Below are 12,745 nucleotides of genomic sequence, written 5' to 3' on the forward strand. Positions count from 1 at the left end.
GATTTCTTGGTTTGATGAAAAAACCTGGGAAGGGAATAGTGTGACTGGAGGGACTTGGATCAGGGTCCTCTGGCGCAGGTGGCCTGGGCCGTGGGAAGCCCTGGGTGCACCCTACTCTATGCTGAGCTGGGCTCTGGGAAGTCTCTGCGCTTGTGTCTCACCTCATCGCCCTCTGAGCGTTGCCCCTGTCTTACCACTTTCTCTCCCAGCCTCATTTTGTCCTCTCGCCCTGCACACCAACCTCAGCCTGGGCCCCTGTATCCTCCACATGAAGCTTGCACCCAGGAGATCTCATCCAGGGTCTGGTTTGAAATTCCATTTGTATACCAAGGACTTTTCAATCATTTTGTCCATCCTTGGCCGGACTCAGAGCCCACTCCCTCCAACCCCGCAACAATTCCACCTGTCTTCTTGCCATGCCCACTGGGGTATCCAATGGGAATTTCAAAGTTAACATGGATACAAGCTAAGTTTTTATCACCATCCCCTCTCCTTCCCCCACCCCCAGAATTCTCATTTCAGGAAATGAGACCACCACCCACTCAGTTCACTTGAGTGAAAACAATGGGGCTTCCGCGATTCCTTCCGTCCCCACTCCCACACACCCAGCCTGCTGACGAGCCCCACTTCCTCTCCCTCCAAGTGCACCCGGGCATCCTCCTCCCAGCCCCGCTGCCCTCAACCCCCTCATCCTGTCCAGCCCAGGCCGGCAACAGGCCCCCACGTGGCTTCCCTGTGCCCCTGGCCTTCCACTACAGAGTCCCCACGCAGCTGCCTGGAGGATCTTTTGAAGTTGTCATCAGATGACCGCCCTGCTGCACAGGAACCCCCAGCGTCCTGATAACATCAGCGTGGTCCTTCTGCCCTGTCCTGGCGTATCAAGCTCTGATCTGCCCGCGTCTTCCTGCCTGATCATAACTAGTCTTCCTCTTCCTGGAGCACAAGCTGGTCCCTTCGTGGGCCTGGCTGCTTTCCCGGCCCAGGACGCGCCTGCCTTCACTCCCCATGCCTAGGTCCTTCAGCACCCTAAAGCCAGCCGCTGCAGAGGGCTCTCTGAGCTGTAACCTGAAGGCAGCACCTGCTCTGGGCTTTCCAGCCCTGTTCGGTGGCTGTCAGTGTCAGGCATGGCTCTGGGTAGTCTTTGATGCCTTCCTGTCCTTTTCGCCAAATCACATCTGTGCGTATGAGCTGAGGGGAGTTAGTACACACCCAGGCCCTGGGGTGGCACCTGGCTTGCAGCAAATGCTCACTGCATCTTTGTGGAGAGCTTAGCTTTGATGAACGGCCCCTGAGGCCCATGCCCCCGTGGACTCACTGCAGGCTGGGTGGGGCACTACCATAACAGTTGTCTTCTGGGGGACCGGCACAGCTCGGAGCCCCAAGGCCGCTAAAGAACTAGCTCAGGGGACCCCATTTCCCTTGGCTGAGGGACCCACAGCCCACACGTCCCAGGGCCATCTCTCAGGACAGGGGTCTGTGCGCCTCTCCAAAGGCGCCTCTGTGGAGTGCTGGGGTGGGGGTGGAGGGGTGGGAAGGATGGGAGACTGGGCAGTACTGGCCTCCCACCTCCAGCCAGACCCTCTCTCTCCCTCCCCTTGGAGCAGAGAGGACCTGATTCAAAGAGCCTAGGAAACCTCTGGTGTCCCCAGCATCCTTTCGGGGCCGGGGATTTTATTTCAGAGCTTTGTCAGCAATAAACCTCAGGGATTCCTAGTGCTGGTCCCCAGTAGAACAACCTTAGCTGGGAGCTGGGCGCCAACTGTATGTGTGAGAGTTGTGAGTGTGGGTATTCATGTGTGTAGATGTGTGTGTATTCATGTATGAATATGTATGTGTGTGAGCATTGTGCATGTGAACACTTGTATGAGTGTGAGACTGTGAGCATGTGGTGTGTGTGAACATGCATGTGTCTATGTGTATAAGGATGTGTTTATGTGTGTGGTGTATGTTTATGTATGTAAGAGTGTATGAATGTGTGAGTGTGATGTGTGTGAATTGGCTGAGTGTATGAGAATGAAGTGTATGCAAGTGTGTGAGCATGTTCAAGTGACTGTGAGTGTGGTGTGTGTAATATGTGTCTGAGATGTGTGCAAGTGTGTGAACATGTGAGTGTGAGAGGTGTGTAAGTGCAAGTAAGCGTGTTGGTATGTGTGATGTGTGTAAATGTGTATAAGTGTGTGAGTGTATCTGTGTGTGATAGGTTGTACAAGTGTGAGCATGAGAGGTGTGTCTGCAAGTGACTGAAAGTGTGTGGTGTATGTAGTGCGTGTTTGTGTGTAAGCATGTGTGTGAGGTGTGTGCAAATGAGCGTGTTTTTGTGTGTGCTCTTTTGCAAGTGAGTGTGTAAGCATGTGAGTGTGAGAGGTGTGTGTCTGCGAGTGTGTAAGTGTGTGTGTGAGAGAGAGAGAGAGAGAGAAGGAGGAGAGTCAGTGGCTACAATAAGCTGGGCTGTGGGGTATCTGAGGAAGAAGGGGCCTTGTTGAGGGGTCACGCAGGCTTTGGAATTGCAGGTCGTGTCCAGAGGGCATTGGTGTCTGTGTGTGAGGACCTGGGACACCATAAGGGGTGAAGGAAAGACAAAGAGGGCGTCACAGACCCAGGCTCAGGGCAGCTGCCCAGTTTGCCCCTGTGCACGCTGATCGGCTGGGGTTCTCATCCTCCTCACTCCCAGCCTCTGGATCCCACAGCAGGCGCTGCAGATTCTCTTCTCCCGGTCCCGGACAGTCACTAGGATATGTGCGTTTCTCCTCCCCCTTCCCACAGACTTTAGTCAACTTTACTTATTTTTTATTTTATTTTATTTTTTGAGACAGAGTCTCGCTCTTTCGCCCAGGCAGGAGTACAGCCGTGCTATCTCGGCTCACTGCAACCTCCGCCTCCTGGGTTCACACCATTCTCCTGCCTCAGCCTCCCGAGTACCTGGGATTACAGGTGCCCACCACCACCATGCCTGGCTAAGTTTTTGTATGTTTAGTAGAGACGGGGTTTCACCGTGTTAGCCAGGATGGTCTCAATCTCCTGACCTCGTAATCTGCCCGCCTTGGCCTCCCAAAGTGCTGGGATTACAGGCGTGAGCCACCGTGCCTGGCCAGACTTTAGTCAGCTTTATTAATCATCTTTCTGGAATGTAATTTACAGAAATACTATTGATTCTAAGATGTTATCCGGTGTGACACATTCCAACTTCTGAGGAGTGAAGAGGTGAAGTTATAAGAGATGGTGGCCTGTTTGTCCTCTCCTGCCTTGGGAAGCCCAGGGGCTCCCAAGGGCCTGGCCACTGCCTGGGCTGTCAAGCTCAGGAGCTCACTCCGGCTTCCAGGGCCTGGGGTGCACAGGCAGGGATGGGGTGGAGGGGCCCAGGGTCGTCCTGGTGTGCCGCTTCCTGCCCCACACTTCAGCTGCTGTCTAGGAAGTCTGCTATGTTGGAAAAGGCTCCAGGAGCCCCCGGATCATTCTGGCCTAGGTCCAGTGTACTATTTTTCTGGGATCTTTGGGAAGCAACCTCTATTCCACAAGGATCTCCCAGTTCAGCTGTCCCCAAACCAATGCCCCCAGAGCAGTTTTCAGTTCATTCGGTGAGTACCTGCGGCACAGGCCTGAGCCTCACTGTGGGCCAAGGATGACTCCAGGCTTGAGGGCCACTGTGCCTCCAAGCACTTCCTGACGGACACATGCATCCTGTCTAATACGTTGGATACTTAGGATACATATTGCAATTATTAAGAGTATATGCACCACAAAAATAAGATCACATTGCGGCTTCACAGTCTTGACAAATTACACTGTAACCCTGTAAAAGAAGAGAGTAAAATAATGTTTGATTTTTATTTTTAATGAAGTTTTTATTTTGGAGTAACTTTGTTTTTCGTTTGTTTGTTTGTTTGTTTTTTGAGACGGAGTCTCCCTCTTTCACCCAGGCTGGAGTGCAATGGTGTAATATCGGCTTACTGCAAACTCCGCCTTCTGGGTTCAAGCGATTCTCTCTCCTCAGCCTTCCGAGTAGCTGGGATTACAGGTGCCCACCACCGTACCTGGATAATTTTTGTATTTTTAGTAGAGGTGGGGTTTCACCATGTTGGTCAGGCTGGTCTCGAACTCCTGACCTCAGGTGATCCTCCCACCTTGGCCTCCCAAAGTGCTGGGATTACAAATGTGACCTAACTTGGATTTTTAGATAAGCTACAAGTACAAGAAGTTGCTGTCTACCCTTCACCCCATTGTCTCATGTATTAATATCTTACATAACTGTGCTATATTTGTCAAAATTAAGAGATTAACATTGGTAGATTACTCTTAACCAAGCTCCAGACTTTATTCAAATTTCACAAGCTTTTCCACGGATGCCTTCTTCTGTCCAAGGATCCCACTGAAGATGCCACGTGACAGTGAGTTGTGTCTCTGGAGTCCCCTCTGAGACAGTCGCTCAGGCTTTCTCTGTTTTTTTCATGGCCTTGGCAGTTTTGAAGAGTAGTGGTCATATGAACCGGTAGAATGTTCCTCAGCTTGGGTTTGTCTGATGTTTTCTTGTGATTAGACTGAGGTTACAGGTTTGTGGAAAGAATACCACAGAGGGAATGTGCCCTGCTCCTATCAGAGGTACATGGTGTGAATATGACATCACTGATGTTAACCTTGATCACTTGGCTAAGGTGCTGGCCGCCAGGAATCCTCACCGCAAAGTCACCGCCTTTCCCTTCCCACACCCTGTTCTTTGGAAGTGAGTCACCTGGTCCCACTCACACTGAGGGAGGGGAACTGAGCCCCGCTTCTGGGTGGGAATCCGCACAGATTATTTGGAATGCTTCTGGAAGGGCAATTTGTTTCTTCTTTCCCATTTATTTATTTACTCAATGATTTATTTCAATCAGTATGGACTCGTGGATATTTATTTTATTCCTTAAGCTATAATCCAATGCTATATTTTGTGTTTTGATGTTTGGATTCTTCCAGCTTTGTCCACGGGCAGCACTCTCAGGTTGGTTCCTGGTCCCTTTGGCATGCCTTCATTTATTTGTTTTGTGAGCACTTCCTTGATTTCTGGCATTATAAGATGCTGAAGGTCATCTTGTGTATCCCCTGCCCTAGGCCTAGGATTAGCCATTTCTCCAAGGAGCCCTTATTTCTTTTATTGGAGGATGTTATGTAGAAACCAAGATCTGGCCATAGTTGTACTCATTGCTACTAGGGTGTCATTCTGTCTAGGCCTTCCCCAACAGACAGAACTAGGAAATACATGAGTGGCTATTAACCCATGTGTACACATGTATTTATAATTACTTCTGTATTCATGTATATCTCTCTCTATATAATGATAAACTAAGTGTTAAATTTATACTGATATATACTAATCCAGTAGTCCAGGGTTAATTCTAGATTTCCTCTCTTGCTTTTTAAAAATAACTTGTGTTGTGACAATGAGAAACCAGACCCCTATTGTCTGCCATTTGTTCATTTTTCAATCCTAGTATAGACATAAAGTACTTTCTGAATTGTTAAAACAGATTTAGCCACTACAGTATAGTGTATATACAGTTTTAACTTTTAAATAAAATAAGAGTTTTATATGTACAGAAAAACTGGAAATTGTACAGAGAGTTATCGTATAGTCCTTATGCAGTTCTCCTTGTTATTAACATCTTATATTAGTATGGTGCATTTGTGATTAATTAATGTGACAATTAATGATCTTAGTACATTTGAGCAGCTATAACAAAACACCATAGACTAGGTAAGGGAAAACAGCAGGCATTTATTTCTCACAGTTCTGGAGGCTGGAAAATCCAAGATCAAGGTGCCAGCATAATCAGTGTCTGGTGAGGTCTTGTTTCCTGTCTCACAGGTGGCATCTTCTCTGTGTGTCCTTATGTGGTGAAAGGGGTGAGGCAGTTCTCTGGGGCTTCATCCCATTCATAAGGGCTGCACCTTTATGACCTGGTCACCTCCCAAAGGCTTTACCTCTTAATATCATCACATCAGGATTTAGCTTTCAGCATATGAATCTCTGGGGTATACAAACATTCACAAAGCCAATACCTATTTCAAGTTTTCTTGTTTTCACCTTTTTGCATTATTTCTGTCCCAGCATCCCATCTAGGATACCATATTACATTTAGTTGACATAGCCCCTCATGGCAGTGACGATTTCTCAGACTTGGCTTGTTTTTGATGAGCTTAGCAACTTTGAGGAATGCTGGTCAGGTATTTTGTAGAATGTCCAGCTGTTGGGTTTGTCAAATGTTTTTCTCATGATTAGACTGGTGTTGTGGGTTTTCTCCACAGAGATAAACCACCATTTCCATCACGTCGTATCAAGGTTATGTATTATGAACATGACTCATCACTGCTGATGTGAACCTTGGTCACCTGGCTGTAGTTGTGGTGCTCAGGTGTCTTCTCTGTGAAGTCACCCCCTCCCATCCTGTGCTCCTTGAAAGGAGGTGACTGCACGCCCACACTTAAGGAGTGGGGAGTTAGGCTCACCCCCTTCAGGGTGAAATGTCTACATAAATTATTTGGAATTCTTCTGCACAGGAGATGTGTCTCTTCTTCCCAACTATTTATTTATTTATTTATTCAGGCATTTATTTAGTTATGTGAATATGGACTAATGGACATTTATTTTATACTTTGAGTTATGGTCCAACACGACTTAATTTTGGTGCCTGAATTGTTCCAGCTTCGTCCAACGGGAGCTATTTCATTTGGCTCTTGTGTCTCTTTCACATATCCACATCAATTAAAAAACATTTTTTTTTTTAGCACTTTCTTACTTTCTGGCACTACAAGATGCTCCTGGCTCATATTACGTATTTTCTATCCCAGGCCTGGACTCAGCCAATTCTCCAGTGTGCCCTGGTTCTTCTCACTGGAGAATGGTGTTGAAAACCATGCTGGTGCTCCTGGCTGGGGTGCATTTGTTTCTGGGTGTTCTCAGCCTACAGAGTGTGGAGGTATGTGTGTGCATAGTAACTCTGGTATATACACTTATCTGTAAATAATTATATATAAAACTAGCTGTATCTAATTTATACTGATGTCTGTTATCCATTACCCCCTGAGGAATTCTAGTTTTTCCTTTCGCTGATCTCTAACCTCCCCCTTCAACAGTAAGAAGCAGGAAGCAGGCTCCCACCGTCTGCCATCCATTAGTTGTTCATTTCCAGTGTTCATCTGTAACAGTATCAGAATTGTTAACCGGTACCCCCATGGGAAACAGCTTTATCAACTAAAGTAGAGTGCTTACGGACAGTTTCTTTTGTCTGTAGTCTTATAGACCCTGCTCATTCCTAGAGTTGCTTAGGCCAGCACTTTTCCACCCTAATCCCTTTGGGGAGGTTGTTTGTTAATACAGCTAGATTCTTTTGTCACATACTGCATTCCATCCTGGGGTACCTCGACCTCCTGAACAATTTTAGTTTTAAATTAGCATCCATTAAGATTCATTCTATGTGCCATAAAGTTCTATGTGTTTTGACAAATAGCACTCTGCATCCACAATTATAGGATCATACAGATTAGTTTAAACTCTTAAAACCCCTATGCTCCACCTATTAAACTTTCCGCACTTCCCCAAAATTTCTGGTACCCTTTGATCCTTTTAGTGTCTCTGTAGTTTTGCCATTTTCAGAACATCCTATAATTGCAATTATTGGTATGGGGCCTTTTCTGACTGGCCTCTGCTACTTAGCAGTATGCATTTACACTTTCTCTGTGTCTTTTTGTGGCTTTATTTCTTTGTATTGCTGAATAATATTCCATTATATGAAACTAGCAAAGCTGTTTATCCAATATTGGTTGCTTCTAGCCTTGGCAGTTATGAAGAATGCTTCTATAAACATTTGTGTGCAGGGTTTCTTGTGAACGTGCCTCTTTAATATGCTTGGGTAAACACCTACGAGTGGATTGCTGGGTTTTATGGTATGTCTGTTTATAAGAAACTGCCAAACTATCTTCCACATTGGAAGACATTTTGCTTTCCCACCAGCAGTGAATAGGAATTATTTTTGACTTGCCTTCTAGATAACATTTAGTATTACTTGGTTTTAAGATATTCACCTTTCAATAGGTATATAGTAGTAATTCATTATAATATTAATTTGCATTTTTATGATAATTGGGGTCTACATGCTGTTTACCATCTATACATCATTGTTGAAATTTGCCCCTCTTTTTAGTGTTATTTTTTATTGTTGAGTTTTAAGAGTTCTTTATAAACTCTGGATATGTTTCTTATCAGATATATGATTTGTGGGCCAGGTGAAGTGGCTCACGCCTGTAATCCCAGCACTTTGGGAGGCTGAGGTGGGCAGATCGCTTGAGGTGAGGAGTTCAAGACCAGCTTGGCCAACATGGTGAAACATCGTTTTTACTAAAAGTACAAAAATTATCTAGGCATGGTGGTGCACACCTGTAATCCCAGCTACTCAGGAGGCCGAGCCAGGAGAATTGCTTGAACCTGGGAGGTGGAGGTTGCAGTGAGCTGAGATCCAGTCTGGGTGACAGAGTGAGACTCCATATCAAAAAAAAAAAAAAAAAAGATACATGACTTGTAAACATTTTCTTTCAATCTATGGTTTGTCTTTTCATCCTATATTAGTGTTTTTCATAGGTGGAAAGTTTTTAATTTTAAATTTTTTCTTTCATTAACAGTGCTTTTGGTATTGTTCTTATCTTAATCCCATTCTTTTAACATTTGTGGATTGGATGTGTGAAGTTTCTTAGATTTAAAAGTTACCTTGTCAGTTTTCAAAAATATTCTTTTGGAATTTCAAATAACCCAAGAAGAGTCATTCTAATTACATAGCAAAGTTGAATCTGGTTAATAATTATAGAAAACACCACGAAACTTCCACAGTCTTTTAAAAATGACCATATGTATTGTTTCTTACAAAAGTTTTGAAAACTAAGCTAACATGTTTGTGCATTGTAAAAATTTTTTTGAATTGTTATGATACTATATTTATATTAAATTTCTTTATGAATTGCACTAGTTTAGGTGCTCTTTAAACAGGCCACTTATGTAGAGTCTGCCCTTTAATACCTGCATTAATAACAGTAGCACGTATTTATTAACTCCCTCTGTGTGGAAGACATGCAAAGCACTTCACATGAATTCTTCTATTCACTCCTCATCATTATTGTAGGCAGTCAGCATTACTGTTCCTGTCTTATAGTGGAGGACACAGTGCAGAGAGGCTGGATGCCTTGAACTTGCAATTCACAAATGGAGAGCCAGGGAACTGGATAAAGTCCATTGCCTCTATAAGATGCCCCTGAGAAAGCAGGAGTACCAATGAACAGCTCCATGGAATCCAGATACAGAATTATAGAAGCACAGAGCTGAGAGGGACCATGGACTTCTTGTAGTCCAGAGTTGGTACGTTTGGCTGCACGTCAGAATCCCATGGAAAGATGGGATAAAATACGAACACTGCCCAATCCCAGCTGTGACCTCATACCTTTAACCATTTCATGCCACATGGTTCCAAGATTTCACCTTGCCACCGGGAGACTCTGATTTGATTAGACAGAGGTCTGGCCTGAGTAGAGAAAAATGTTAAAGCAGCCAGATGACTCTAATGTGCAGCCAAGGTTATGAACCACTGGTGTAGTCCAAACTCCTGCTGAATGTTGTCATTCTTCTTCAGAATTATCAGCCGGCCTCTGACTTGAAGATTTCTAGCAATGGGACACTAAGATGTGTTGACAAAAGGAGCGTATTTCATCTCAGGCAGCACTTTCTCTGCCTCATTGCATTTAATTCTCTTCAAACAATCATGATGTACTATTAGTCGTACCTATAGTAGGAATCCCATCGTACAGATGAATGTGTTATTGTCTTTTTCTTTTTTTTTTTTTGAGATGGAGTCTTGCTCTGTCTCCTAGGCTAGAGTGCAGTGGTGGGATCTTGGCTCGCTGCAACCTCTGCCTCCTGGGTTCAAGCGATTCTTCTGCCTCAGCCTCCTGAGTAGGTGGGATTACAGGCACACACGGACACGCCTGGCTAATTTTTGTATTTTTAGTAGAGACAGGGTTTCACCATGTTGGCCAGGTTGGTCTTGAACTCCTGACCTCGTAATCTGCCCGCCTTGGCCTCCCAAAGTGGTGGGATTACAGGCGTGAGCCATGGCCCCCGGTCTGCATCCCTATTTTTCACAGGCTCAGTGCCCATCTGAGCTGCAGGGCAGTCTGGCTGGCTCCCCTACCTGTCGCACAGGCCTTGCTCACCACTCCTGACTTTTCAAGGCAGTTGATTTCACTGTTGGATAGTTCCCTATTCAAATAAAGCTCTTTACTCCAGTGTTATTCGTTGCTCCAGGTTCCATTTGTAAAGAGCAAAACTGCACAGACCTGTCTGCTCCGTTGAGGCAGTGAAGGCCATCTCACCAACCTGCCTTGGGACTCGCTTCCACATGACACCTCTTCTGTTCCTTTCACGGTTCCTCACAGCTCCAGGGCCAAGATTCTCTCGGGGCTGGTTCCCTGCCTCGCAGTCCTGCCTGACATCTTGGAGCCTTGGGGCAGTGACTCGAGAGTTCGAAATGGGCAAGTCCTAGGGCTGAGTTTTGATCCTCTCAGAGTTCAGTGGGTCTCACCGCCGCCCCCCGCTTTCTGCTGTTTCTGCAAAAGGTTTCATGGTAGCCCTCCGGACAGCTCCATCAGAGAGTGGCTCATATTGATGGATTTTTCCTCATGAACTTCTGGCAAACAACCTGGTTTCCCAAACTTCCATTTAGATAGTTGGTTTTTTTAGGCCAAGCACAGTGGCTCATGTCTGTAATCCCAGCACTTTGGGAGGCCGAGGCAGGTGGATCACGAGGTCAGGAAATCGAGATCATCCTGGCTAACATGGTGAAACCCCGCCTCTACTAAAAATACAAAAAATTAGCCAGGCTTGGTGGCGGGCGCCTGTAGTCCCAGCTACTCAGGAGACTGAGGCAGGAGAATGGCGTGAACCCGGGAGGCGGAGCTTGCATTGAGCCGAGACCGCACCACTGCACTCCAGCCTGGGCGAAAGAGTGAGACTGCGTCTCAAAAAAAAAAAATTAGTTGTTTTTTTAAGAAACCCCAATGCAGAAGTCTCATCTGTTCTTGTTAAACTTAAGCATTCTCATTTCCTACATTATTCTTATCTATCCAGATTGTTTCATAAGATTGTCAAATATACTACCGTCACCAATTATTCGGTTTTCATTTATTCAGTTTTCTCACAGGGTTATTTTTTAAACATTTGTTATATGCTTCAATAAAATCCTGATATATATTTTGTAGATACTAATTTGCTTTGAGTTATGCAAGCTACCATTTTTCCTTCCAAATTTTTAGACACTATACCTGACCAATTCTGCTTCACTTACTCTGCTGTCCGAATTATCTTTAGTCAGAATGGGGATTACTTCAGTCTTTCTACAGACTCAAGCAATCTCTGATCCATCCCCTTCTAAGTTCACATGCTCCATGCCTGTAGCATCATGTATTAGTCATCCATTGCTGCCTAACAAATGGCCCCAAAATGTGCTGGTTTAAAACAAGAAAAATGGATGATCTCACAGTGTCTAAGGGTAAGGAATTCACGAGTGTCTTGGGTGGGAGGCTCTGGCTCAGGAACCCCCTCATGAGGCTGCAGGCAAGGTGTCAGCAGGGCCTGTACCTTCTGAAGGCTTTCCTGAGGCCAGGGGCTGCTTCCCAAAAGGCTCACTCATGCAGCTGACAGCTGGAGGTCTCAGTTCCTTTCCATGGGCTGCACAGTGACTTCTAGACAGGGAGATTAACTTCCCCCAGAATGAGTGACCCAGAAGACAGAGAACACCATACCTTTTATGACCCAGTCTGTGATGTCAGTCACTGTCACATCTGCTTTATTAAGGTCATTCAAAGTGAGCCACTAAGCCTAGGCCATCCTCAAAAAGAGCAGAATTAGATTCCACTTCCTGCAGGATGGAGTGTCAAATAATTGTGGATATATTTTTAAATTAGTACACAACATATATCAGAAGTTTTCTCCCCAGTGCAAATAAATATTTATAGCTTTGCATGCATATTTTTGAGACCAAAAACTAGCCCTGGGTTTGTGATAAGGAAGGCATGTACAAAAATACAGCTGGAATGTGTATTGCCACACAACTAGCATAGAACACTCTCCTTTGCTCTCAGAGTACAGGACTCTGCACCCTATGATCACTGCTCTTGTCTCCCATAGCAGTCACGGTCCTGCCACTTTTTGGAGAATTCTAAGTAAAGATGGGCATCTTCTTTCCTAGCATGTGATCATGTGTTTGTGTACTGCTATGGTTTGAATATGGTTTGTCCCCACCAAAATTCATATTGAGGTTTGGTCCTCAATGCAGTGGAGTAGAGAGGTGGGGCCCAGTGGAGGTGTTTGGGTTCTGGGGCTAGATCCCTTATGAATTGATTGATGCCATCTCTCAGGAGTGGATTTGTTCCTGAGAGAGTGAGTTATAAGGCAAGGCTGCCTCTCCTGTTTAGTCTCTTTCACAAACACCTTTTTTCTTCTGCCTTCCACCATGAGTTGAAGTAGCATGGGGCCCTCACCAGATTGGCTGCCTGATCTTGGACTTCCCATCCTGCAGAACCATAAGCTAAATAAACCTCTTTTCTTTATAATTTATCCAGTTGCAGGTTGGTATAAGTTCCATAAGAGCAGATGAAGGCTTTACCCAAAATGTGAACCATGTCTAGAAAGTTCATTTAAAATCACCCTTTTTCTTGTTTCATTTCTTATTTT

Source organism: Macaca fascicularis, chromosome 8 (assembly GCF_037993035.2).
Source record: "Macaca fascicularis isolate 582-1 chromosome 8, T2T-MFA8v1.1".
Taxonomy (NCBI): Eukaryota; Metazoa; Chordata; class Mammalia; order Primates; family Cercopithecidae; genus Macaca; species Macaca fascicularis.